Below are 27738 nucleotides of genomic sequence, written 5' to 3' on the forward strand. Positions count from 1 at the left end.
TTCCTTTAATTGTTTAGAAATTGCTCCAAATGAACAAATGGACTTGTGGAGGTCTATTTTTTTCTGAGGTCTTGGTTGTGTTGGTTGGATTTCCCCATTGTATCAAAGACATGGGAGATTAAATCCGGCCACAGGTGCACTCCCAATGAACTCCTAATTATTCGATTGGACAAGCTTTAACAAGTCATTATATCAATTTCTACAATTATCCAGAAAAGACAATAAACTTGGTGTATGTAAAGTTTCACTCAAAGTAATGATATACTGTAGTAAAAGTTGAATTAAGTCATTCTCTAATGGATTGTTTTAATGTTACCTCATGTGTTTGGGATAAAATATTTTTTGAACTAAAATATTTCACTAAATTTAGACATGGCATTGATTGTAGAGATGTGTTGTGAGGGTTGATGTAATTGGGTCTCATTACACCGTGTGCTGGCGTGCGCACACACACCACGGGCGTCTGGGGTCGAGCCCCGCATAGGGCGGGGGTCCCAGATGTTACATTTGGTTGCAGTTTTGGTCAAAACTGGGCTTGACGTCAGTCTAACCCTCATACTTGTTCTGCAGAATTTACAACTATGTAATCAATTTAAATCTGTCAGGGATTTTAGGCTTTCCATGGAATTTGTTTCGACACGACATGGAAATTACTGTGAAATTCAACAATACTTGGAATACACAAATAAAAATGCAAAGATTCATGGCATTATTACAAACATTTTGCTTATACACAACAATCACTGTTGCTATTAAAATTTTCTATGAGTAAAAAAACTTTTTTATGAGTGTTCATTTTGTGATATTTTGAAATGATAAGTTGTGATATGTTGTGAAATGATGATGTGATATTTTACACACACACACACACACACACACAATTTATATATATATAATTTTATTATATATATATATATATAATTTTTTTGTTTGTTTTATTTTACACATACTATTTTTACTACTAGATACAGAAAGTATGCATACATGAAGAAACATTCTCATGCTTTGGTTCACCTTGATCTCTATATTTCTTATTAAAATCAAAGCTTCCAGGGAAACTTTTACATGAAACACTGTTATCTGTGTGAAGTTGGACGTGAACTCAGGCCTATATTCACCTGCATCACGGCCTCTACATTCTGAGGAGTTTGGATCTGTACACTGCCTTCTCTATCTGCGTCATTTTCTATCTAACATTCTATCTAACTCCGTGTCCACAGATTTCAAACTCATACGTGTTTCATCTCCTCACCTCATCAAGGAACACTAGGCAGATTGCACGTTCGTTACACCATCCACTTCATAAGAACAGACCACTCTTGCTCAGTTCATTCAGCTAATCTTCAAAATTTTGAAAGGGAAGAATCTCCACAGCTCGGAGCACATAGCGTAACAAGATTAACTGATGCCTAGGCAATGTACAGACATGCTTTACTTCATCTCTAACATTTCCGTGAGGCAAGCAGACAACGCTGTGTGCTTCAAGATCACCACCTTGATCTTCTATATACCTATAACTGTTTGTATCTTGCCTGACTGACTCCTGACCTGTTGCACTAATACCTTTCATCATGATGTGCTTTGAGCAGCTAGTCATGAAATACAAAGTGCAGTTTTTCCACCACACTGGCTACAAACTGATACCTTTACAGTCCTAACATCTTAGCAGAAAACACTGTTTGCTGTATGGTACTATCCACCTATCTCTCAGTTTCCTGCAAAACAGGACAATTATGCAAGGATGCTGTTTATAAACTTTCAACACAATCATCCCACACTAATTGACAGTAAAGCTAAGCCTGTGGGTTTGGAAACAACATTCTGGGACTGGATCCTACACTTGACCACACTGACCACTCACTACACACCAGTGGGGTAACTGTGGAGTCAAAAGCTCCACTTTTATTGGCATGTCCTTGCACATGACTGAGGATGTCTCCCAGACTATCAACCACTTGCTTGGACAGGAATTCCCAGCAACAAATTCATTTTTTTCACCAACTGAAGCATCTATAATTGTCATTTGAGCTGTTTATGAGCTTTTCAGGTTGTCCTAAATTTTTGGATTCCCTTGTATTCTGACTGTTTGGATTTTCTGGATCATTTTCTATGATTAATAGATTACTCTGCCAAACCAAAGTCAGTAGTCTCTCTGTAGTGTTTGTGGTTGCTGTTGTTACTTCATACCTTTATTTCTCATAAGAGGAAATCATTAGCACTTACTTACATATTAACTGCTTGGAATTTCATGGCCATGGAAAATTTAATTATTTAAATGTTATTTCATATATTGAATAATATGAAGACTCAAAATTGTAGATTTTTGTTAAAACTGTTTGTTGTAAATAGTAAAAAAAAAAAAAAAGCCTACAAGGCTTAGAAATCTCAGGCTTACTGACTGTCCATAGGCTACCTCACCTCCTTACCGTCCTGCTGTCAAACTGCAGCCTCCTAGACTTAAGACAGATGAGCTAGAGGCGTGGGTTAATTGGAAACCCAAAATTAAAAAAGCTTGACTTCTTGCCTACACTAAAACACAGAGTCTGGAAATGAAGCATTCATTTTGCTTATTCTGCTAAATAAAATTACACGTTTGTTGTGGATGGTGGGATGTGTGAGGGCAAAGACTCCATTTAACTAAAAATGCAATAGTCGCTACCAACTCCAGTGCAGCAGGTGGCAGTAACGCTCTGATTTGAGCATTTTAGTTGTTTGATGCGGAAAAGAAAACAGAAACTAAGCACACTGTACTGTATTCCTATAGGCAGAGATACAAGAAATGTGTCACAGTTCAAATATGCAAGTCTTGTACTCTTGCCCATAAATTGCCAATAAATCATGATGCACATCTTCTTTCATTTGTTTACTGTTTTATGCATGATGGATAAACAAGCACACTACATTGATGCTCTAAAATATAATATGAATACCAGATCTTTTTCTTCACTGTCATCTATATGATCTAGTTTTAATCACTGATGCTTAAAAAAAAAGTTATGATCTTGGACCTCACCAGTAAACACCCCATAACATTTCTCACAGTTGTGGAGACTGTTGAAAGGAAAACAAGTAACAAATATTTATTAAGGTCAAGTGCTGCTTGCAACAGAAACCACTCTTATGTCTTAAATCACTCCCTTTTCACTATTCACTATTCACTATAATCTCTACTATAAAGAGTACTATTTAGGGAGACTTGTGAGTGCTCTGGAAACACAAACATGCGTTTGGCTAAACATTGTATTTATATATATGTTTTAATTACCATATAATCATTTATAGTAGTTAATAAACTTCCCCATATTACATAACATATTACATGACAACCGGGAACCAAAATGGACTTCTTCTTGTTCTTTCAGCTGCTCTGTGTTTGGGGTCACCACAGCAGGTCATTTTGTCCGTATGTTTTGATTTGGCACAGGTTTTACGCCGGATGCCCTTCCTGATGCAACCCTCCCTTGTAATACATAATAATAAATGAGATTGTTATTTGTTTATCCCTCCGGTCTTAGGATCAGCACTTAGAGTTATATCTTTAATGGCTGGGTTATTGTCATTGTTAATACATCTGTTCCAGGAAGGGTCCAGATATTGTTAGAAAATGAATTTAGACAAACATGATGCATATCAGTCATTCTATCAAAGCAAATAAATCCAGGACAAAGTTCTGGGAAAGCATGAGTGTTTGGCTATTATGTGAGTTTTTATAACAAATCAAAATGGAAAAAAAAAAAAAAATGCCACAAAATATGACTTCAAGGACGAGACTTTCCATCAAATGACAGTGACTGGAACTGGGTAAAAAAGGTAATTTTTCAGGAAATAATCAAGAGGCCAAGCGTTATGCTCAGCACAGTGCTGCTACTATCATCATGTGGGGTGTGTTAGGTCATGTGGGATGTGGATGGTCATGTGGGATGTGTTAGCTCAGTGTTTAATGTGGTGGCCTACTAACTAGAAGGTTGTCAGTTAAAATCGCAGGTCTACCAAGTTGCCACTGCTGGGCCCCCGAACCCCAAATGTCATAAATATAATGTATCACTGTGGGGACGGAATTCTAGGAAAAGAAATGCATTGATATGACTTTTACTTACAACACTGCTTCAGGTCATTGATGAATGAGAGAAATCATTTATGCACAGTTGTCTTAACATCCTGCAACAGAATCTTAATGGGGTTGAGGTCTGATCTATGACTTGACTTTTTTTTCTGTCACTGCTGTGGCTCAGGTTCAATTCCCAGAGACAGAACCATCCCAGCCTCTGAGGGGTTAAATCCCAGTACTGGTCCCCCACCTGAATAAAATCAGAGTTGCATGTGGCATAAAACCTTTTCCAAAACCACATATGCAGATCAAATGATCTGCTGTGGTGACCCCGTACAATGAACAGCCGAAGGACAACAACAACGTAGAAGCTGAAGAGGATAACACGATTGTTATTTAGCCCCTGATAAAAGTATAAAAGTATAGAATTCAATAGAATTCAAGAAGAATGTATTGTATATACCATACTCATTTGATATAAAATGCAGTATAAGTGATATAGTTGCTATAAAATATATCATATTCGAGCATTTGAACATCTTAATAGTAAAGTAATATGACTGATAAAAAAAAAAAAACAATAACTCCCACACAAAAGATAATATCACGGCAAGTTGGTTTCAGTTATTACCAGAATAGAATATTCCGTACAGGGTTTTATCACATTAGAATTGTGAATGACACTGCATTCAGTATAAAATGTAAACAATAGGCAACTGTGTCATCCGCATAGTCATCAAAAGTAAGGAAGTACAGTAATTGGGAACAACTGGCATACAAACGCACTCACACATACAAACACACGCCTGTAAATTGAGGAGTGCATCATGGAAAAAATGAATGAAGTGAATGAAACTCTCTGATGATAAGATTGCACCTTTAACCTGAAACCCAGACCACACCCCCATCAACGGCTTGCATCTCCTACCCTTTCTTACCATTTGATTTTTATCTCCTACCCTTTCTTACCATCTGGTTTTCTACACCTGCTTTTTCCTACCGACTGGTAGACATTTTCCAGCTTTCATTTAGTTCCAGCTTCTAGGTAAATACCAGTTTTATATTAATGCATTTGTTTTAATACCTTATCATTTTATAGCAACAGCTTACATGGGTATTTATGTCAGATGTTCCAGATTTTAAAACACATGTACTCACAAACTTCTGAGTGTTCATCAAGTACAAATTTTGGGTAGTGTCAGCACAGTCGAAGGTAAAGCTCAAAATATATGATTTTAGACAGAGGAAACTTTTCAAGACTAAGGAGTTTATGACTGCTCATTATGATGTAAGCGATAATCATAACTAGCGTGTGTATGATGTTTAACAACAATAAAGAAATAAACAGTCAGTTATACGATGTGTGGAACTTAACAGGTGTTAGAGTTGGAAATTTGCTGCAACACAAGGGGGATAATGTAGCGAAGGATGTGCTAATGTTGGAAAATCATCACTGTTACGTTGGTTAAAAAATTGTTTTTAGCCTCTAATGAAGCTGATGTGACTGAATTTCATTTGATTTGATATGATATGAATGTGACTTGTACAGAATAAAAACATGAAAACACTACACTCAGCCATTACCCTAACCTTAAATTTTGTCTGTTTATGTCTTTCTGAATGCCTACAAATAAGAGAACATAAGATAATTATATATATACACTATATACACTATATTGCCAAAAGTATTCGCTCACCCATCCAAATAATCAGAATCAGGTGTTCCAATCACTTCCATGGCCACAGGTGTATAAAATCAAGCACCTAGGCATGCAGACTGTTTTTACAAACATTTGTGAAAGAATGGGTCGCTCTCAGGAGCTCAGTGAATTCCAGCGTGGAACTGTGATAGGATGCCACCTGTGCAACAAATCCAGTCGTGAAATTTCCTAAATATTCCACAGTCAACTGTCAGCTGTATTATAAGAACGTGGAAGTGTTTGGGAACGACAGCAACTCAGCTACGAAGTGGTAGGCCACGTAAACTGACGGAGCGGGGTCAGCGGATGCTGAGGCGCATAGTGCGAAGAGGTCGCCAACTTTCTGCAGAGTCAATCGCTACAGACCTCCAAACTTCATGTGGCCTTCAGATTAGCTCAAGAACAGTGCGCAGAGAGCTTCATGGAATGGGTTTCCATGGCCGAGCAGCTGCATCCAAGCCATACATCACCAAGTGCAATGCAAAGCGTCGGATGCAGTGGTGTAAAGCACGCCGCCACTGGACTCTAGAGCAGTGGAGACGCGTTCTCTGGATTGACGAATTGTGCTTCTCCATCTGGCAATCTGATGGACGAGTCTGGGTTTGGCGGTTGCCAGGAGAACGGTACTTGTCTGACTGCATTGTGCCAAGTGTAAAGTTTGGTGGAGGGGGGATTATGGTGTGGGGTTGTTTTTCAGGAGCTGGGCTTGGCCCCTTAGTTCCAGTGAAAGGAACTCTGAATGCTTCAGCATACCAAGACATTTTGGACAATTCCATGCTCCCAACTTTGTGGGAACAGTTTGGAGCTGGCCCCTTCCTCTTCTAACATGACTGTGCACCAGTGCACAAAGCAAGGTCCATAAAGACATGGATGACAGAGTCTGGTGTGGATGAACTTGACTGGCCTGCACAGAGTCCTGACCTCAACCCGATAGAACACCTTTGGGATGAATTAGAGCGGAGACTGAGAGCCAGGCCTTCTCGTCCAACATCAGTGTGTGACCTCACATCATATTGAACCCTATGGATTAGGAATGGATCATATGCGAGTCAAGGCAGGTGAGCGAATACTTTTGGCAATATAGTGTATATCCATGTTTATCACTCATTATGATCAGCCTAACTCCTCATGTCATAACACTCCACCTGTTTTTCTTTTGTGGAAAGTTTGGGCCTTTCCTAGGGATCGTTATATTCTACTTTGACATTTTATATTACCCATTTAGCTTTAATATAAAACATATAAAAATGGGTGTCTTATCCCTATCTTTATGAGTTTTTTAACATTCTGCAGTTTGAAACATTCTCATTTCATGTTGAGAAGACATCATGGGTCAGAGTCACCATCCCTTCCCCATGTTCATTATAAGGTTGTAGCTAATTTATGCATATTGAATTATATGATTTAGCTTTGACCTGAAGTCAACTTGATTTTCTCCAATCCTTTATCAGTGTGTTTTCACAATACATAGTTTCTCCCAGATTTCAACTACAGGTGTTCCACAGAACTAACAATGCTCTGAGCAGTCCACCTGATCTTGACTTTAACTTCAACTTTAGAGGAGTTGCAATGGAAGCTGCTGTGCAGACTCCATCTGTTTCTAATAAGACTTGCAATGTTGTTAAAGATAAATATGTTACACCTGAACAATATGCCCTTCTTCTTACTTTGTTAACAGAAATGTTGTTCAAAACTACTCATGATGTCACCTCATCCTTTTACAATGACATAAACTCACATAGACCTACAAAATTAACCCACAAGTTTCCCAAATCCTCACAGTCACGCTCCAATATCTAGTGGAAATAGATAGACCTTCCCAGAAGAGTAGAGAAGATTATTATAATAACAAAGGGGAATTTAATATTTTGTTAATATTGTTTAGGTAAATATGCACATCTGGAGTGGGTTTTATATGCATTATACATAACCTATATAACCTATATACATTTAGTTGTAAACTGATATGGATTCCAGAAATAACCTTGTACAGTGATGTGTGTGTGTGTAAGAAAACACAATATAAATTTATTTGATGTCAGCAGAAAGACTAATTAGATCTTTACCTTGAAGCACTCAGCATACATCCAACAAGCAGTGTTCAAAGAAAAGGACATTAGATTCGAGAACATCATAAAATTGGATTAGAATAGCTCTTAAAGTTGTTAGGAGAGCCAAAAGTTCGCTGGGTATATTAAAAGAAATGAGAAGTCATTATGCAGGAAATTATTTGGATGACGTTTACATTACTGAAATGTAATCACTCTCTTTCAGTAATAGCTTGCTGGTTATGAGACAATCCTGAGAACATTAAGCCTGAGATGGGAACACACAGTATAACTGGATTATATTACATCAGTTGTGGAATGATGCATATCAGTGGATATGCAAGACATCCTGAACTCACTGAAAATGTTTAATTATTACTATTATTATTTTTATTACTGTACTTATCTGGAAGTTGAGTCATGTCAACTGGACTTCTTTCTTGTTAGATCGAAACATTTCACTAATCATTCAAGCTTTTCAGGTCTGACAAAAGTTGACAGGATGACACAAATTTGTATCCTACAGGTTCAAGTAGAGTCATTAGGGTGTAATACCACAGAGAAAAGATTGTAGGGAGAGAGTGAATTGAAGTATTATGGGTAATGATCAGGGAACGTAAGAGTCAGTGGCGGGTTGGGAGGGTGGTTCCTTTAGAAACTTAAATAGAATTGTTTCATCAGATTATTTACGTAAACTGACATACAGCTACAGCATCAAATATAATAACCTTCCCACAACCTAATAACATGTAGCTAAATTAATCTCATGGGCTCAGTATTATATTAATAGCCACAATATACTGGCTCTGTATGCAAAATCCTAACCCAAATGACGTTTGTGGAAATGAGGGTGTGGTCCGAGCACCTGGTTGTGACTGGGAGGTGGAGCCGGAGAAGACGAGCAGTAAGGATTACAGACCTCGTTGGAAATGTTGCTAATGAGTGTTCTGTGTTTCAGTGATGAGGTTAAGGAGGTGGGAGACAAGCGGCTCGAATGATATTCAGAGCTGTTGGTGTGTGTGTGTGTGTGTGTGTGTGTGAAATGTGAGCGAAATGAACTACTGACAGTATAAAGAGGCTTTCTTTTGAGTAGTCACAAGTCTGCCTCCAGTTTCCTCATTTTACATAGAATCAGGAAATATTTTTAAATATATTTTCATGCGGTTCCAATATATGACCTTGTATTCTCAATATATCATCTCATGGCCTCATTTTGCATCAATATGTTATCCATAGATTTTACATCTGTTATTATATTAGCAGTGATATCACCTATTGTATTGATCATTTGGCACACTATCAGTGTTCTGTGCTACCATTACACGAGTTCTGTAGTCGACCGGTGGCCCATTTTGGGTGTAATCCCATTTGGCACCCAGTGTTCCCAGTACAGACTCTGTAGCAGTTACTGAAAATGAACAGCTGTTGTGAACTTTAGTGTAACCTTCAATATTTAATCACTAAAGTGACTAAGTTTAAGGTGTAACATCATTGTAACTCTGTGAGTTGATAAATGAAAGAATTTCTGCTGAACAACGTGAGCAGAAATTCCATAAAAGTGTAAAATTACATTCAGACAAATGAAACTATTTAGTTTCAAAACTATGGAATTTAATGTTAAAGTTTTGCATCAAATGAGCAATTCATGGTTACCAAGAAAATTAGACTACTGTGGATACAATGATAAAGATGATGACATCCTGGACTCACTGGGATTGTGTCATGGATACCATCATCCTGTATCACCATTATCTGGCCATGTTTCTGGCTATGAGATACTTGTGGTATTACCTAGTGTCCTCAACAAGTCCAATGGAGGTAGCCAATGGGTGATACTCAACAAGCCTGTGTGGTGTTGCTGCAGATGTGTGTTTGATGTCTGCGAGGGTGTGTAGACGGTTCCTGTGTGGGATGTGCAAGCAAGGGATCCTGTGCTGAAACTGTTAAAAACACATTCAGTTCGTTGGCTCTGTCCAAGCTACCCTCTGCTGATGGTCTTTCATGTCGAAGCCTGTGATCTGCTTCCAGCACATCCACACATCAGTAATCTTGTTTTGCTAAAGATTATTCTCCAGCTTCTGCCAGTATGAGTCCTTACACTCCCTCAGTCTTGTCTTCAGTTGCTGCTTTATCCTTTTAAGATCTTCCTTGTTAACAGACCTGAAGGCATTCTTCTTCTTATTCAATAGATCTTTCTTGTCACTGGTGATCCGAGGTTTATTGTTCGAATAGCAATATGGGTTCCAGTAGGGACAGGTTCTAGGAATAGATTCTATAGTCTGTGATGCATTCTGTGATACTTGTCATTGCCATGTGGTCCACAGAGTACAATCCAGTCTGTGGTCCCAAAGCAGTCCTGTAGAGTCTCACTGGCTTCCTGTGTCCACCCCCTCACCATCTCTGAGTAGACAGGCTGCCTTTGAACTGTAGGAAAATACTGAGGTATTAGAAAGATGAGACTGTGTTCTGAATTACAGAGTGGGCTTAGAGCAGAGGCTCTTTAAGCATCTTTGACATTTGCATACAGACAGTCCAGTGTTCTGTTTTCCAATGTAAAACAATAAACAAACTCGTAAAAAGTAAAAATCTTAGAAGAATCCAGATGAACATGAAGATAAAATCTCCTGTTATAGTCACAGTTGCCTCGCCTAGCAACAGTGTTGTGTGGTGTTGCAACTGATGGTGGGATGTACACATAGATGACATAGGAGAATTCACATGGTAAATTATATGTTTGCATACTCACTGCTAAAACTTCAGTGTCCCGGGATCAGAGACATGTCACAGGAACTGCCCAGTATTGCAACACCTCTTATTTTTGAAAACAGCAATCCGTCCACTTATTCTCTTACAGCTGAGTGTCTCATCCCTGTCCACCCGAATGAACGTAATGCTGTGATTTTGGAAGACGTGTAAATTTCCCATTGAGATTTGGACCTCACATAAATGATCTCCTGGCCCAAATATATTATCTTGTATCCTCAGTATATATCTTATTAATTTAATATATTAGCGTGTGGCCTGTATTTATTAATTTCTTGTCTTAATATATTATATGTTGGCCTGAATATCTCACGTCCTTGATATGTAATCCTGTGTCCTCAGTATAGAACTTTATTGCCAGAATCTATTATCTGATGCCTTGACTATATTATCTTACGTCCTGTGCATATAATTATTTTGTTTTTTTATCTAAATTTATTATATCTTGGCTTGAATATATTATATTGTGTCTTCAGTATATTATCTCATGACCTCTTCATATTATCTTGTGGCCTGCATATATAATTTGTTTAGCTTAATATATCTCAACCTAAATATATTATCTTGTGTACTCAATATATTATCTCCTGGTCTGAATATACTCTCTTACTGCTTCAATATGTTATCTTATGGCCTCAATATATCATCTTGGCACTTCAGTATATTATTTTGTGCTCACTTGGCACAATATCAGTCTCCTATTTTACCAATACAAGTTTTGCAATGGACTGACACGCCACTCAGGGTGTATTCCCACCTCACACTCAGTGTTCCTTGTATAGACTCTGGATCTACTGCAAATGGTTACAATCAATATTGAATGATTATAGAATTGTCATGAATTCCACTGAAATAAATTCTGGACTGGAACTACAATTGCAGTGCAGAGACTTTGGTAGCTCAAAGATTAAGCCAAGCTGCCACCGTTGGGCCCTTGAGCGAGGCCCAAGGCCCCCAACCCATCCTGTTGGCTGACCCTGCGCTCTGACCTCAACCACCAAGGATGGGATATTCGAAGAATTTCACTGTGCAGTAATGTATATGTGACAAATAAAGACAAACTTTAAAAAAATGTGGGTAATTCCAGTGGCATATCACAACTGATCAAGTGTGATATGAGACAACCAGATGATTTGTAGGTGACTAGGCTGTAATTAGTCGTAAAGAAACTATTCCAGTCGTTTAAACTGAAAGTGAAGGGCAAAGTAAGAGCATGTTTCAGACATTCAGACAAGCTGGGGATTTCTGATAAAAAAGTACCTGGTGACCTTAGTTATTGTTTCTTCATACCAGACATACATTGATTAGCAGTCACAGCTTGTTCAAATTGAGTGACAAACACACAAAAAAAACTCAATCATGGTGTGATAACCAGGGCAAAGCCTGAATATGGCAAGAGTGCAAATTATTTTGAAGTCACTTCTATTCCTATACTCACTATCCACTTTATTAGAAACACCTTTACACCTGCATATTCATCTAATCAGCAACACAATGCATAATATCCTGCAAATACAGGGTCAAGAGCTTCAGTTAATGTTCATATCACACATCAGACTGAAGAAAAATCTCAGTCTGATCTCTGGAACATTATCTGTAGATTGGTTGTTGGTACCACAGGGCAGATTTGAACATTTCATAAATTCCCTGGAATTTTCACACACAGCATTCTCTAGAGTTTACACAGAATGATGTGGAAAACAAGCAAACAAAATATCCCATGTGTGGAAGGTCTGCAGGCTGAAACACCGTATTGGTGAGAGAGATCAGAGGAGAATATGCAGACTGGTCTGAGCTGACAGGATGTCTACAGTCAAATCTTCACTCTTTATAATCATGATGAGTAGAACTTGATCAACCCTTGAGGTGGATGAGCCAGAACAGCAGAAAAACTTCAAGAAGAACAAGCATCTGAGGCCAACACCGGACCCACCAAAACTGGACAACCTTGTTTGATGTGGGCATTAATTGAAGCTCTTGACCTGTATCGGCCTGAGTTTATGCATCGTGTGTACATACAGCTTTACCGCAAATACACTTCCTAGAACTCAACGTGGCCTACAAACATGGCTGCCGAGAACTACTACAGCCTCTAACATTCATACTGACTGTAACAATTACACATACATGGACTAAGCCATCTTCACAGCATTTTCTCACAGTATAAATGAACTCTAAACACACACACACACACAATTAGTACACACTTATGTTGTTAATCCTCACCTGACCTTTGAATGTTTCTTTACGACATTCTTGAATAACATCTTTGTCCAGTTTGTCCCGTTTGTACTAAAACCAGTGCTCCATTTCTTTTGTTATAATTGGAGGATTCATTTCATTTGAATGTTATCTATGCAGCTATATATATATTTCATAGACTCACCTGTACAGTGAGTTATTAAGAGTTAGTTAATGTAGGAACCCCTCAAACTTCCTGCAGGTCTTGTTTAACTGATCCAGACTGTCCTGAAGGTCTTCATCTGCAGGTTGTGACATGTAAGTTTCATAACACTATGAGTCACAGAAATGTGTCTTTCAACTACAGTAAAGGTCATGTGATGTGTTTATCTTTCAAAAGCTTTCTTTTGTAGGTGAGTGAAGGGAATGTTGATATTGGGGCTATATTAAGCTACAGTGTGAGTGTGTGGGTGTGTGTGGATGTTATGGAAGAATTTAGTCATGTGCTACAGTATATAATTTACGATATAATTGCCTGAGGGGAAAAAATGCATTTGATAACTGAGCTGCATGAAACCAAAAACTAGGATGAAAGAATTTGAAACTGAACAATTGACCATGGTGTTTATTCATTCATTCATCTTCCACAATGATGATGATGATGATGATGATGATGATTTCGAACTGACAGGAAGTTCTTAGTCCTGGTTAGGGTTGTTGTAGATCTGGACCCTATTCTGGCAACAGTGTGTGTGAGGCGAGAATACACACTCAATGGAATACCAGTCCATTACAGTGCACCATTCACAAACACACTCACACACACAGCCAATTTATCAGAGCCAGCCAACTGAGTAGCATGTCTTCGGACAGGGTCGGGTAAACAGAAAATTTGGAGATAACCCATACAGACACAAAGAACAGTGAGGAACCCGGGACTGTGAACTGCTCCAGCTTCAGTTCATGACTGTAGTTCATTTTTTGGAGTCTTGCGCTCTGAGATCCAAGGAAGGTGAATTAAAGTGCAGACAGAAGATAGATTTTAAAACCTGATGAATAACAGCAGATGTGAAGCACCTGGAAAATATTAAAAGCATTATTAAGCAAATAAGAATTTAAGAATGAAAGATTAAGAGAGTCAGGAGATGGAGTACCAAGGTTTTTTAATTTTATAGCGTTGAATCAACATGAATCATGATAAAACATTCAACCTCAAAATGGTTCTTCAGCCGAGACGTTTTCTCCAACATGGTGTTTCAAACAGTGAAATCACAGGGGAAGTCCTGCTTATAAAGCATTACATTGTTCATTCTGCTGAAAAAGGGGGAGATGATCATGTAGTGCAGAATAAGCACAGTATTTTGCTTCTGACACTTTTCTCAGTGAACCTTACCTTAGTGAAACTTCCCCATTTGCATGGTCAGTGTCTTGTTCCTGATATCCAAAGCAATATTTTCAAAAAGCTTTGTTTTGCAACTTTTTTTCAGCAGACAAGTAAATATTTTTCATTACTTAGCTAGACTACACAGTAGCTTAACATCCGACATGTTACATTTAGCCGGTGTTGGTATTAAATTTAATCGAATCAATATTGTGTAAGTGCTGTGATGAAATACAATAAAAGACAGGAAACCTGATTAAACAATAGAAGAAATTGTAGGAATTAGTACTGTGTGCAAGTAAAGAATGAAAAACAATGATTTTTGAGTGCTGTTAGTGCATAAATATCACATATCCATATTGCATATCCTTCCACTTTCTTAGGAAGATGTTTTCCCAGAGGCCAAAAAATGAAATTTGTGCCTGTTTTGTTATGTTCATGTTCAGCATTGAATGTCTTTGTCATGTCTCACTCCACAGTTGCTCTTGACATGAAGCTCATATGAAAGGAGACACTCAGCGCTTCATAATCAGTGTTTCATAAGTATTTCTGTTTTTCCCTAGCATGCTAACGGAAATATATTCATAGAAAAGATCCAAATGTTGATATCAAACCCGAAATTCTGCTGTGAGATGCCCCAGGTGCTTGCTCATAAGCATTTAAAATGTTATCTTCAACCACAAAAAATCTGTGTAAGGTTATGCAACCAAGGGAAAAACACATGTCTCAAACTGAAAGCCAATGGAGTCCTGATTCATTTTATATCAGACGTGGCCAAAAAAAGAATTCACTTGTCTGTACTAAAAAAAAATATATATATATGATTGAATAGTCAATTTCTATTCCACTGATGGATAGGAACTCTGGTGTACTGGGAAAAGAGGTTAATGGACAAATAAAGTTATAATGTTCAATTTCTATTCATTTCTAACAGATTGTATTGAAATGTCTTTATAATGACAACCATGACACATACCATGATGAGTGCTTTTTAAAGGTGGACCACATTCCACTGCTAACTGTACAGAACTCATTTAAGTCCATCTAGTTTCAGTACCGTGTCAGAGAAAGCTATGAGTCATAGATACACATGCTATGTGACCTGACATTTGACCCATTTGCATTTTTATGGAAACCATGTCCTTTTTAAAACAGGAATGTGTGCTAAATTAAGTGACTGTCAAAAAGGTCATTATTTAATCATAGTGTATGTGAATCATGTGATCTAATTAGTGAGAACATAGTGCAAGTGAAATGTTTTACGTGAGAATAAAGGTGTTCGTGTGCAGGACTTAATGTCTACCAAATGATCAGGAAGAAGTGAAACAATGAATAATAATACCAATAATAATAATAAGAAGAAGAAGAAGAAGAAGAGGAAGAAGAAGAAGTAAAAGAATAACTAGCTGTTAGCAGAGTTATTAGCAGAGTGCACACCCTATTAACACACCTGGATAAAAAGAACATGTATACAAGAATGCTGTTTGTTAAATTTGGTTCGGCGTTCATTACAGTCATACCCTTTAAACTGATCACTAAACTTAGTGACCTTGCCATCAACACCTTTCTATGTAATTGGATACTTAACTTTCTGACCAACAGACCACAGCATGTTAAGTTAAATAACATCACCTCCTCAGCCATTACACTGATCACTGGCATACCCCAAGGCTGTATACTGAGCCCCTTCCCATAATCTCTCTTCACCCATGACTCCAGGCCTATGCATGGTTCTAACATTATAATCAAGTTCGCAGACAACACCAAGGTGACTAGCCTCATCAGTGACATGATGAGTAAAGGCTGCATGGTGCACTGACAATAACCTGCTCCTTAATACCAGAAAGACCAAGGCGCTCATTGTGGACTTTAGGAAAAAGAATGGTTACACACACACCTATTCACATAAATGGGATGATAGTCGAACATGTTACAAGCTTCAAGTTCCAGGGGATCTCTGAGGACTTGTCTTGGTTGAGCAACACTTCTAGCCTGATCAAGAAAGCTCACCAGTGCCTCTTTTTCCTAAGATTACTGAGAAATAACCACCTTCAGCTATCTTAGAGAACTTCTACCGCTGTGCAGTTGACAGCATCATAACCAATTGTATCTCACTCTGGTATGGGAATTGCTCTATTATGGAGCAAAAAGCACTTCAGAGGGTGGTGAAAATCGCCCAGTGCATTATTGAGACCCCATTTCTTGCCATCAAGGATGCATAAAGCTCGCAGCATCATCAAGGACACCTTTCACTTAGCCCATAAACTGTTTACCCTCCTACCCTCTGGTAAGAGGTTCGGATGCCTGCGGTCCAAGACTAGCAGGCTAATGAGCAACTTTTACCTCACAGCGGTTTCCTTACTGAACTCTTCAACCCCCCTTCACACTGATAAACCCCTCAAAACTGCAATATATTGTATATATTCTTTGTACATACATATATATATATATATATATATATATAATGTATGTTTATAAACATTCTGCAAAGTCATACATATTCTCGATATATTCATATATACATATGTAAATATGCATTCTATATATCACATGTAGATTCACATACTGCTTTGCACTTCTGGTTTAATGCTAACTGCATTTTGTTGCCTTGTACCCATGTGCAATGACAATAAAGTTGAATCTAACAAAAATCTAATATGGAACACTCAATATTTTCATTTTAATTTGAATGTTCCCATCAGGAAAACTGATTTGATTGTCAGTGACATTGTCCAACACTTCATACTCTACACAACTTCTAAACATTCTTTCAGTATGTGAGCAATCGATCTGTTTAATTATCAAAATCTGTCAGGCATAATGTAATAGCTTCCTGCAGTTGTGTCGGTTAATGATCAGATGCAATCAGATGTGTTGGTCCTCACTGGGGTTTGTCTGCTGTAACCATATAGAATAGACTAGACTAGACTAGACTAGACTAGACTAGAATAGAATAGAATAGATGTTTATTGTTATTGTACTATGTTGCATGTACAATGAAATTTAAAAAACTGTCAACCAGTCAAAAAGTGCAGCAGTCATACATACATTCAAACCTTCAACAATTAAAAAAGTGCTAATTAGTATATAAAATAAATAAATAAATAAATAAATAAATAAATAAATAAATAAATAAATAAATAAATAGGTATGGAAATGGTATACTAAAATAAGTTAAGACAGCCCTTCCCACACACAATTACATTCATCATCTATCTATTGCACATCTCATGTAAACAGAGTTTTTTGATTATTGAGTGCAGTTATGGCTGTTGGATAAAAACTGTTTTTTAGTCTGTTTGTCCTGGCTCTGATTGTTCTGTATCGCCATCCTGATGGTAACAGTTCAAACAGATCATGTCCAGGGTGTGATGTATCCTTAAGGATGCTTTGGGCTTTCTTAATACAATGTGAACTGTGTAGTTCTTCCAGTGTTGGGAGAGGGCAGGCGACGATCTTCTGGGCCATGTTTATGACCTTCTGGAGTGCTTTCCTCTGAGCCACTGTGCAGCTGGCAGTAGGTTAAGATGCTCTCTATGGAGCACTGGTAGAAGGACACCAGTAGTCTCTGAGTGACGTTGTTCTTTCTCAGCGCCCTAAGGAAGTAGAGTCTCTGCTGGGCCTTTTTCAGCAGCTCAGAGGTGTTCATGCTCCAAGTCAGGCCCTCCTCTATCTGGTCTCCCAGGAACCAGAAGTCAGCTACCCTCTCTGCATAGTCCCCACTGATGGAAAGTGCAGTAATGTCTGTTTTCTTCCTCCTGCAGTCACAGATCAGCTCTTTGGTCTTTGTGGTGTTGAGGAGCAGGTTGTTCTCCTTACACCACCATGGGAGCCACTCCACCTCGTCCCTATAAGCTAAGTCCGCTGTCTTGTCCTGTACTGTGATTAACAGTACGCAACTGTCTCTCACCACGTTGTTGGTAGTAATCTGTACCCTCAGTTCGTCCATCTTATTAGCGAGGGATCTGGCGTTCACGAGAAATAGGCTGGGAAGTGGTGGTTTGTATGGCTGCCTCTTTAGCCTAGCCAGCGTGCTGGCTCTGCCGCCTTGCTTCTGCTTCCTGTCTCTGTGCCGCCTCACCGCTGGGATGGTAATCTACGGTGAGCCAGGGGTTCTCGTTATGTCCAACAGGATATTATGCCAGCAGATAAACTCGGCTGTAACGCTGCCCTCAGAGCAACTTCCAATCCTTAGGAGGTCACTCCGGCTGAAGATGGTGTTCACTGAACAGAATGTGCACGTACACACAAAGCCAAACAAAGCACTGACTGGTAGAGCACTGAGCCGCAGCAACTGTGTGTGCCGCCATCTTGCTAGTCAAGTGGTCTACCCAAACCAACCAAATCAAGGTTCCAAGGTTTGATTCAAAAAGGCAGAAATACAGTATAACTTAAAGCACCTAAAGAATGATGTGTTTTGAATTATTTGTAGACTTTAGTGCAAGCTGTTAGTTTGAAAAGCAAAGCATTACAGGAGTTTAGCACCAATTTTTTTGGACTGATCTTGTTGCAGTAAAAAGCAAACTAATCAACAGTTGATTGAGGACTTTGATGGTAATAGTGATGATTAGTTAAACTTCATGGTGTTTAAAACAAGGAACTTATTGGAATGCCAAGGTCTATCCACACAGGCAACTCAGGTTCTTGATCACTACTACAACTTTGTCCCTAGAACCACCATCTAGGAACAAGGAAGGTACTACTCTTCTCTGTTCACTGGCACCTAGGTGGAATGAACTTCCCCTAAATATCTGTACACCACATTCCCTCGGATCCTCCATCACTATTTGACTGGAACCACCATCTCTCAGGGTACAAGAAAGTTCAGCATCAAGGATTTTCTCTGTGGTGCCAGAATGTGGAACTTCCTATCTGAACACCTGAGTCACTGGCTGTTTTGAAAGGATGTCTAAAGACCTACATCTTTTTGAGGTACTTACACTATCACTTAAAACTCTATCTGCCAAACTCTATAAATGTAAGATCTCCTGACAGTCTAAAATCAGACCAGGTAGAAGTGAGTATCATCAGCACATTGTTAATAAGAAAAGCTATGCCAATGACTTCCCATTGAGTTTGCCTACAATGAGTGGACGAGAAAAATAATAAAAATCCTTGAGGTAATACAGTGAAACCTTGATTAAGAGTGAATCAACTTACGAGTTTTCCGAGATACGAGCTGTCGCTCGGTCGATTTTTTGCTTTAAGATACGAAACAAGATCTGAGTTACGAGCGAGCGAGCTTACGCCACCCGCCACTAGGTAGCACAGCGATCATTCAGTTCACGTGGTTATCTCTCCAGGTTGTGTGTTGGCGCTGTGTAACGACACTTCCTCACTCATTTTCCAAACATTTTGAAAGGGAGGAAGAAACAAACCTCCTTGGACAGGTTTTTATTGAAATGCCCTACAAGTGAAAGCGAGGAAAGTGTGGTGAAAAAGGCAAAAGTCAGTGAAGAAGATGATTAAGTGAAGTGAAATTTTTTTTTTTAAAAGTAGCAATTAAGTTTAGCGATAAAGTGTAGCATAGTGTGTACGTTAGAATTAGCAATTAATTGTAGCATTAATCTGTAGCGAGTAAGTTAAGTTAAGCGATAGAGCACGAAATGAAAAACTCCGCCTCCCTCCTCCAGCTCCGCTAACATCTTCGTCTGATCTTCAACGTAAATACAATTAATAAACCCAGATTATTTCTTTACGTTCCCTTTTATTATGTATTATTATTTTTTATATGTTATTTGTTATTTATAAAGTACATTTTTCTTATTTAAAAACACGTAACAAAAAAAAATTGGTGTGTTTTTTGGGGGCCTGGAACTGATTAATAGCATTTCAATTCATTTTAATGGAGAAATTTAATTTGATATACGAGCAAATTGAGTTACAAGTTCGGTCACAGAACGAATTAAACTCGTAAGTCAAGGTATTACTGTATAGTCATTCTCTACTGTATTTCTGTCAAACTCAAACAAGACATAAGGCATGGCTTGTTGCCATGTTTTTTTGTTTTTCTGTATTTTTTCATTTGGCTGTTGCAAACTTGCAGAAGATAACATTGAAATGGTCTCAACATTTTCACATTATCTAGACCTGTATACACATATGCCTGTCAGAGCATGTCTGCTCACATCAAGTCTCACTAGCTTGCTAGCTTTCTCACTAGCTTTCAGACCTTCATCTCAAAGTGATTCAGGCCCCATTGGATGTTTCCGTGTTTGACCATAGTGACTGACCACAAATCCTGAAATGTACTGCCCGGAGTAATTAAATAAAAGTTGATGGAACACAAAGACAAGAGTGATGACACCCTAAGGATGTATATGTTAGAATTCTTCTTAAATCCCTTTTACATTGTCATATTTGGAAAATAGATATAAAATGTAAAAAAAAGGCTATTTATTATTATTATAAGTTGACAACATAATTCAATATGTATGGGACCTCATAGCAGTAAAAAACATGTAATCACCCTGTAATGTTCTCTCTGCATTCTGGATCACATGCAGAGATTAGGTATTTTAAAATCTTGCAGAACAGACAAGAGTATTCTGGAAAAGTTGAGCCATGGATGACAAGTGCTGACAAGAATTTGAAAAGCACTTCAGCAGAGGTACTCCAGGATTCAAGAATGCTTCATGGAGCATTTGAAGGTGCTGTGCTATCAGCTCAAAGTGTGTGGGTTTGAATCCAAGAAATGTAGAGAGAGCCACTTACGGGAAAGGTCCGCAGAACTTAACTGCTGTGATTGCATAAATTGTTAATTGATTTTGGCAAAGGCCCTTCCTTACACAAAGCTCCCATTTCATCCAGGTTTGGGGGCAACAAGGAGAGTTAACCCCTCAGTGGTTGAGTTGATTCCCTGCCTGGGAATCGAACCAGGACAAGGCAGTGAGAGAGCGGGATCCTGCTGCTCACCCACTAGAGAATTGAGTAAGAGTTTACCACAATTGCTTTAAACCCACTAAAGTAGTGTAATGGAGTTGTTAAACTAAATACTTCAAAGGAGTTTAACTGTATTATCCATTAATCTATCTATCTATGCAATTTCTATACTGCTTATCCTACACAGGGTCATGGGAAGCCTGAAGCCTATCTCAGGGAACACCCTGGACAGGGTGCCAACTCATCACAGGGCACAAACACACACAAACTACTATCTTTTGACCTTCCAGTCAGCCTGCAACACATGCCTTTGAACTGGAGGAGGAAACTGGAATACCCAGAAAAAATCCCAGAAGCATGGGGAGAACATGCAAAATCCTCACACACAGGGAGGAGATGGTAATCAATCCTCCAACCTCAGAGGTGTGAGGCAAGCCTGTTAAACACTAAGCCACTGTAAGGCCATAAATGCCCCTTGTAAATAATTAAATTGTAAAAATTAGATTGATGTTGCTCAACTTCCAGACACTGTTGTTAATTTAAAAGAATAAGTCTCAGAGTGGTAACAGATGTCATACCTCCTGATGGTCCATAATTATCCTGTAACAGTAAGTTCTGTTGTGTTTTTTTACTTAAGTAATTCCCCAAATTATGGTTTGCATTTCTGATTCATGATTATTCATCATTTCTGGTAATTTAGAATCTTGTTCTGTTTTCTTCCATCACACAGATACAGAATCTGCCTGGCACACCTCTCCTGAATTACTCAGGTATCTGTATGAGCATGTTATGAGTCCACACTGCAGCACCTTGATGTTACATGTCTCCCATTGTTGCAGTTTTTTTAGTTCTTTGTGAAATTTGAGAATGGTTGTGACTGCTTCGGCTATTTCCAGGCACATCAGTCCGTGTCCTTCCCAGGAAGAGAAGCAAAGCACATTAATTCTTATTCAAGCAAGACAGGCGGACTATTAAGTTCTGTAGTTCATTAACCATAATGTCCATTTCTATAATCTGGTAGGGTCTCACTGTTAGTCCTCTGGATCACACACAGTTTTTTTCTTTTTTAACTTTGTACATTGCCCTTACACAGGAATTGTGTTTCACATGATAATCAGAAAACCTAAAAATACTTCCCTTCCTTTTATTTTTCCATTAAATATTTCTTAAGGGGTTGAAGGGTTTTTTCTTTCTTTTTTGCCTGTTGGATACCCTTACACAGAATTTTAGTAGTTGAAGATGCTTATGAACAAGAACTTGGGACATCTCAGAAAGCAGAAATGGGATTGATATGAACATTTACTCTGAAGATTAATGAACTTTTGTGTGGAAAAAAATGTTTGTTTTTTTGTGTTAAGTAGGGTAACAGGTTAGGTAAAAACAGAAATACTTATGGCACTGCAAATTCTTAAAACCCTGAGTGTCTACTTTAATATGAACTTCATATTAACCACCACTATGGAGTGGGCCATGACAAAGACACTCAATGCTGAAAATGGACACAACAAAACTGGAGGAAATTGCATGTTTTGATTTCTGAGGAAAAAGAGCTATATACTGTGATTGTGAGTCCAGGTGAGTGCAATGAATAAGATGCTGAAAGTGAATGAATCTGTATTGTAATCCTAAACTTCAGTCAGTTCATAAAAATGTGTTACTCAGAAAGAAACTACAAATTTTCCTAAATGTGATTCTTTTGCACAGAGTAATCTCTTCCCATCATCAAACAGCTCAAATACTCCCTAATACTCTCATTCACAACTGTTGCCTTCCACCCCGCAGCCCCCCCCAACCCCCAGACCCCCCCCCCAACAGTTTTTTAAGGAAAACACTACGTCTTCCTTCCCACAGAGGCATACTTAGCGTGACTAAATCCTATCTATGGCTGCTAATGTTTAATAGCTCTGCATTTGTTAGTCTGCTACAAGAGCTTTTATTTCAAGTTAGAATAACATTATCTTTGATGCTTTGCATGCTATGAGCTTAATGGACCACCCGGTGGGTCTGAGGCATGAACTGCAGACAAACAAGTGACTCATTATCTGTTGAACATAGATAGTAAATGTTTATTCTTACCACCAACTGTGTGGAGAAGTGATTTATAATCATTTAATGGGTGCTGCATAATGTATGGAAAATAACAAAATTATACTACAGTACAATATTCCGTCTGGTCTGACATTCCTGACGTGTCTAGCCCTAACTACAAATTTAGCATAGCAACTGGTGTACATGATGTATTTTGACTGTATTTATATCCTGGGTTTGACATAAGTATGGATAGGTGAAAGCATGAACCAAGATATGTTCCAAAATAAAACAAAAAATTATAGTATTAGTAAAGTATAGTATTAGTATCATATAAAGTATTAGAACTTAGCACTTTTGGTGATTCCAGTATTGATGTGCTGCATTGTGGTTCGAAATTTTGTATGTATGTATTGTTTATTAAATTAAATAAAACAAAAATCTTCCACATAATTATTACCCTGCACTGTATATATCATTAGATGTATAAGAAAAGATAAGTATCCAATTCTGACAACTACAGTGAAATTCTAAAGAAAAATGTTGCATGTTTTCATATTTATACCATTTAATAGAACAGTCAATGAAAATAGATCATTCAATCAAGCAATTCAGTAAATGTAGTAGTAAACCCAACAACAAACATATCCTGTTTCCTCCCAACTATATATAAGCTGGAAGATTTCCTGTTGCTAGCAACCGCTGCCATGGCGATGTTGTGTGAAGATCTTTAAATATAGCGAAGCTGTTGTTTTTATCTGATTTCACAGATTGTGCTTTTAAAGTCATTCAACATTCCTTTAGGCCTGATTAGTGAATAAATATTGTGGCGTATTGACGTAAAGCATAATGTTTGGTAATGTCTGATGAACCAGTCCAAGAAACGGCTGGAATCATCCAGATCAGCCTGGTCTTCGCTGAACCACTCCACTAACACTCATGTTGTTGCATTTCAGTTGTACACAGCCTTTTTCTCTCTCAAACACACACACACATACACACACACACACACAAAAGTAAAACAAACATACCCATCACAATTGTGTATTGCATCACAATTTGTGCAATTATTTTACAAGCTTCTTTTATTACTTCAAAATGTGTGTAAGTTGTGTGCACACACCCAGACTTGTAACACCCAGTGACACACAGTCAGCCCTCTCTCTCCCTCCCTCTCTCTCTCTCTCTCTCACACACACACACACACACACACACTTGGAGACAAACACAAATACAAACATAAGCACAAATACCCCATTTATGGTCTTTTCTGTACTGTAATAAATGAGAGCTCTGTAAATCATTGTGAGTATGTGTGTGTGTCATTCACAGCAAATGAGTGTCATTTCTTTCAAACTGAAACTGTCTGGAAGACAGTACCCATAGTAAATTGCTAGAATTGTCTCAGGCAGAAAACTGAGCTAGTCAGCTTAGGTATTGCTTCTCACTGTTAATTATACTTCCTCATACTTCACCTCACCTGGGGATGAAGCTCTTAAAACAGAGTTTGCTCTTTTTGAATACACAGACACTTTTCAAAATCATTGACTTGTAGGATTTTGCTAATGAATGCCACTCTACTCTGTAATACTTAGAGCTGATACTCTGCTGTAATTAAACTGCATATCGAGACTCAAAGGAAAAGCATTAATCTGCATCCTCTACTCGTAAGCTACATTTGTGATGCCTTGTACAGTAAGTGGTTCCATGTGAGTAAGTGGAAAAAAAGCCTCCATGGAACTTTAACAACTGTTCTAATAAAATTAGCAGTACCTCAACAACAACAACAACAACAACAACAACATGTGGTGAAAAAATATTAGCATTACCAACAAGCTGCCTACTTAACATCAGTAGTAAAATATATGTAACCATGTGTCAGTACTGCAGATTTAAAAACTAATCTAAGTATATAGAGTATAGCAGATCTAAATACTGCTGATACTGATATAAAAGTAAAGACTGTTTATACTGCGGAAACAGAAAGGAACTATGGTAATTAAGAAGAAATGTCACATTGCTGGGAGTTTTCAGTGATTTTTACTGGTGGGAGGAAGGGACTTCTTGAAGGAACAGGAATCCTCGCCTTGAATGCCTAGTCATGTTTGGACAATCAGTTGTAACACCGGCCAGATTGTGCCTTTCATCACCCGCATTGCTGCTAGTGCCTCAGTAATCTCACAGTCTCCCATTTTTCCACACACAAAGATGAGTTACTGGATAAAGATGAGTAGCTATGTCGCAAACATCGCAGGTCTCATCCAGAGCTAAAGAGAAAAAGTTCAAATTGTCCGCTTTCGTTTCCAGTTGAATTTCCAGATGTCCTTAATCAGTCTTGTTATGGGAGAGGGGCACATTCTCAAATGTTTCTTTCTTCTTAAGGCAACAAACACTCTTTGATAAATTCCCCATCAGAAAATGGTGATTTATTGGGTTATCGTAAAGCTGGTGCTCTGTGATTACTGCTCCATCCCTGGATGTGTAAAGCTTGGTAAAAAGTCTTTGTTGCCTTTGTGGTTTGGCTAGCAAAGATTCAGATGTCTGCGCTCGCTCTGCATCAGTCAAGTTCTTATATTTTTCAGCGCATAATTAGGGCAGTTTGTCAGCACAAGTTTACCGGGTGTAATTACACTCAATTCAGATGTTTACTGTGTACCGTTTTTCCATGCTGAAATTCTATACATCACAGCCTAACACAGGAACAACACCAAGCACCTCTCCAGAGGGATTGTGAACAGCTGAGTGCATCATCTGCTCCGAGCTCACAGACCTGCGGTCTATTACAGCAAGTGAAGTGATGCTGAAACAAGGCAGAGGAGATAATATAATAACCACAGAAATCCAAACAAATCATAACCAGACTTTTCTCTCTGTTGCGGTTAAGAAAGCACTTTCGAATTCTTGAGGACCCAAACAGAGAGACTGAGAGAGAGCTTCTTTCAGCAGGCCATTCAAGCCCTCAACTGGGACAACACACAGGACTAGGACTAGAATTTGGACTTTTCTGGACCTTTCCATATAATAACAATAACATTATTATAGTAATACTAATATTTTTGTTTGTTTGTTTGTTTGCATAGAACATATAACATATATTGCACTTATTCACATAGTCTAATCTATTAACAATATTCTTCCCGTTTATTGTACAGATAATTTTATTTCTATTTTAATTGTAACTTTTTTTAGCTTTTTTTTTTTTCGATTCTCCTTTTTATGACATGGACAGATTTCTACAAATCATTTTTCTACAATTTTTCATACAGCATATGGTTTTGTATGTGACAGATAAGATTAGAATTCGATTTTGAGCAGACTCATTATATATGGCTGCTGTATGGAGGGTTTACTATTCTGTCAGAGAAGGCGGCAAGAACAGAATATTTAGTATCAATGCTGAAACACACAAAGTGAACAAAGTCTAGGACTACTTAACAAACGTAAACTAGACAAGCATGGACTTTACACAATCATAGCATGGATTCGACGACATACAACAACACTGTTCTATACAAAATTGAGTTAAACCCTGGTGCTCGTTGTGCATAAACACTCTTCAAGCCGCTATGATCATGTGACTTGTTGATTGTTGTGTATAAGCTGTATGAAGGCACTTAAATAGCTACTTAGCTCACCAAACTTTAAAGATACATTATTATAAATAAGGTCTTTATGATCTCTCCACCTCTCTTGCTAAGTGCTTATTCATGAAAGAATTGTTCTATTTTATTTGAATATGAATATGAACCCAGAAAAGAGAGAGACAGCAGGAATGTCCTTGGCAGAGATGCTCAGTTATTCGAGATATGTCCTCACATGTCCTGTCCTGTCTACAACAAAGGCAAAAAACACAGAGATCACAATATCAGGTGTGTGTCTGATGCACTGTGCTTGTGTTGTGAGGATTTCCTTATTGCCGAGACTCCATTGTGATGAATTCTCAGGAATCCTCAGGAATTTTCCGAATGGCATCTGGTGACAGCACATCTCATCGCTACCCAAACAGGTGTCTGCATTATTGTTCCCAGGATTTTCCTGTAACAAATGTCATTGATATGTACACATATACAGATATGAGCAATGCACACATGGGCCTCAGAAGATGATGAAGTTTCACATGATCAACTCCTCAAGCTGTATTGGTTAACATCTGGTTTATAAATTTCAGGAAACTAGCTCCTTGTTCTTGTCAGTATTTCCCAATAGCCATTTATTTCTATGATTAAAAATTGTTATTATTATTGTTATTATTATTATTATTATTATTATTATTATTATTATTATTATTATTATTATTATTATTATTATTATTCCATATTAATTCTAATTTAATAATGAATTACACCATCAACTATTTTAACCGTCCTTTGTCATTCTATTTGATTCAGCTCAATATTGTAAGAACTTTAGAGGAATATGAAAATTAAATGTATATTTATCTCTAATGAACAAGCCTCTGTTTATCTATCTCCATATCTCTGTAATCAAGGAAATATTACTTTGATTTTCAACACCATCCCATCTGTAACCTTCTCTGTCTTATAACCTGACTCAAAAGTCAACATTTAGAGACGAGTCTCATTATTTCCCATCTCTTCATGCTGAACTCTGTCTGTTTTAGTTAAATTTCCCACTCACATATGAGCATGAAGCATGACCGGGAAAGTTTACCGCATGTTTGTCATTGTGAAAAAAAAAAAACACCTT

The 27738-nt window shown here is 38.0% G+C and overlaps 1 long non-coding RNA gene across 4 annotated transcripts; it reads left to right on the forward strand.

The window, feature by feature from the left end:
- The first annotated feature begins 4998 nt into the window (after window positions 1-4998).
- LOC131364411 (uncharacterized) lies at window positions 4999-23370 on the forward strand. 4 transcript variants are annotated; one of them, XR_009206472.1, is made up of 4 exons: window positions 4999-5093; window positions 18794-19053; window positions 20932-21051; window positions 21191-23370. It is a non-coding gene; the product is annotated as an uncharacterized LOC131364411 (long non-coding RNA). The 4 variants fall into 4 exon arrangements; XR_009206470.1 differs by lacking the exon at window positions 18794-19053 and having other exon boundaries at window positions 5019-5093; window positions 21191-21611; window positions 21734-23370; XR_009206469.1 differs by lacking the exon at window positions 18794-19053 and having other exon boundaries at window positions 5019-5093.
- Window positions 23371-27738: the final 4368 nt, after the last annotated feature.

Source organism: Hemibagrus wyckioides, linkage group LG14 (genome assembly GCF_019097595.1).
Source record: "Hemibagrus wyckioides isolate EC202008001 linkage group LG14, SWU_Hwy_1.0, whole genome shotgun sequence".
NCBI classification, from domain to species: Eukaryota; Metazoa; Chordata; class Actinopteri; order Siluriformes; family Bagridae; genus Hemibagrus; species Hemibagrus wyckioides.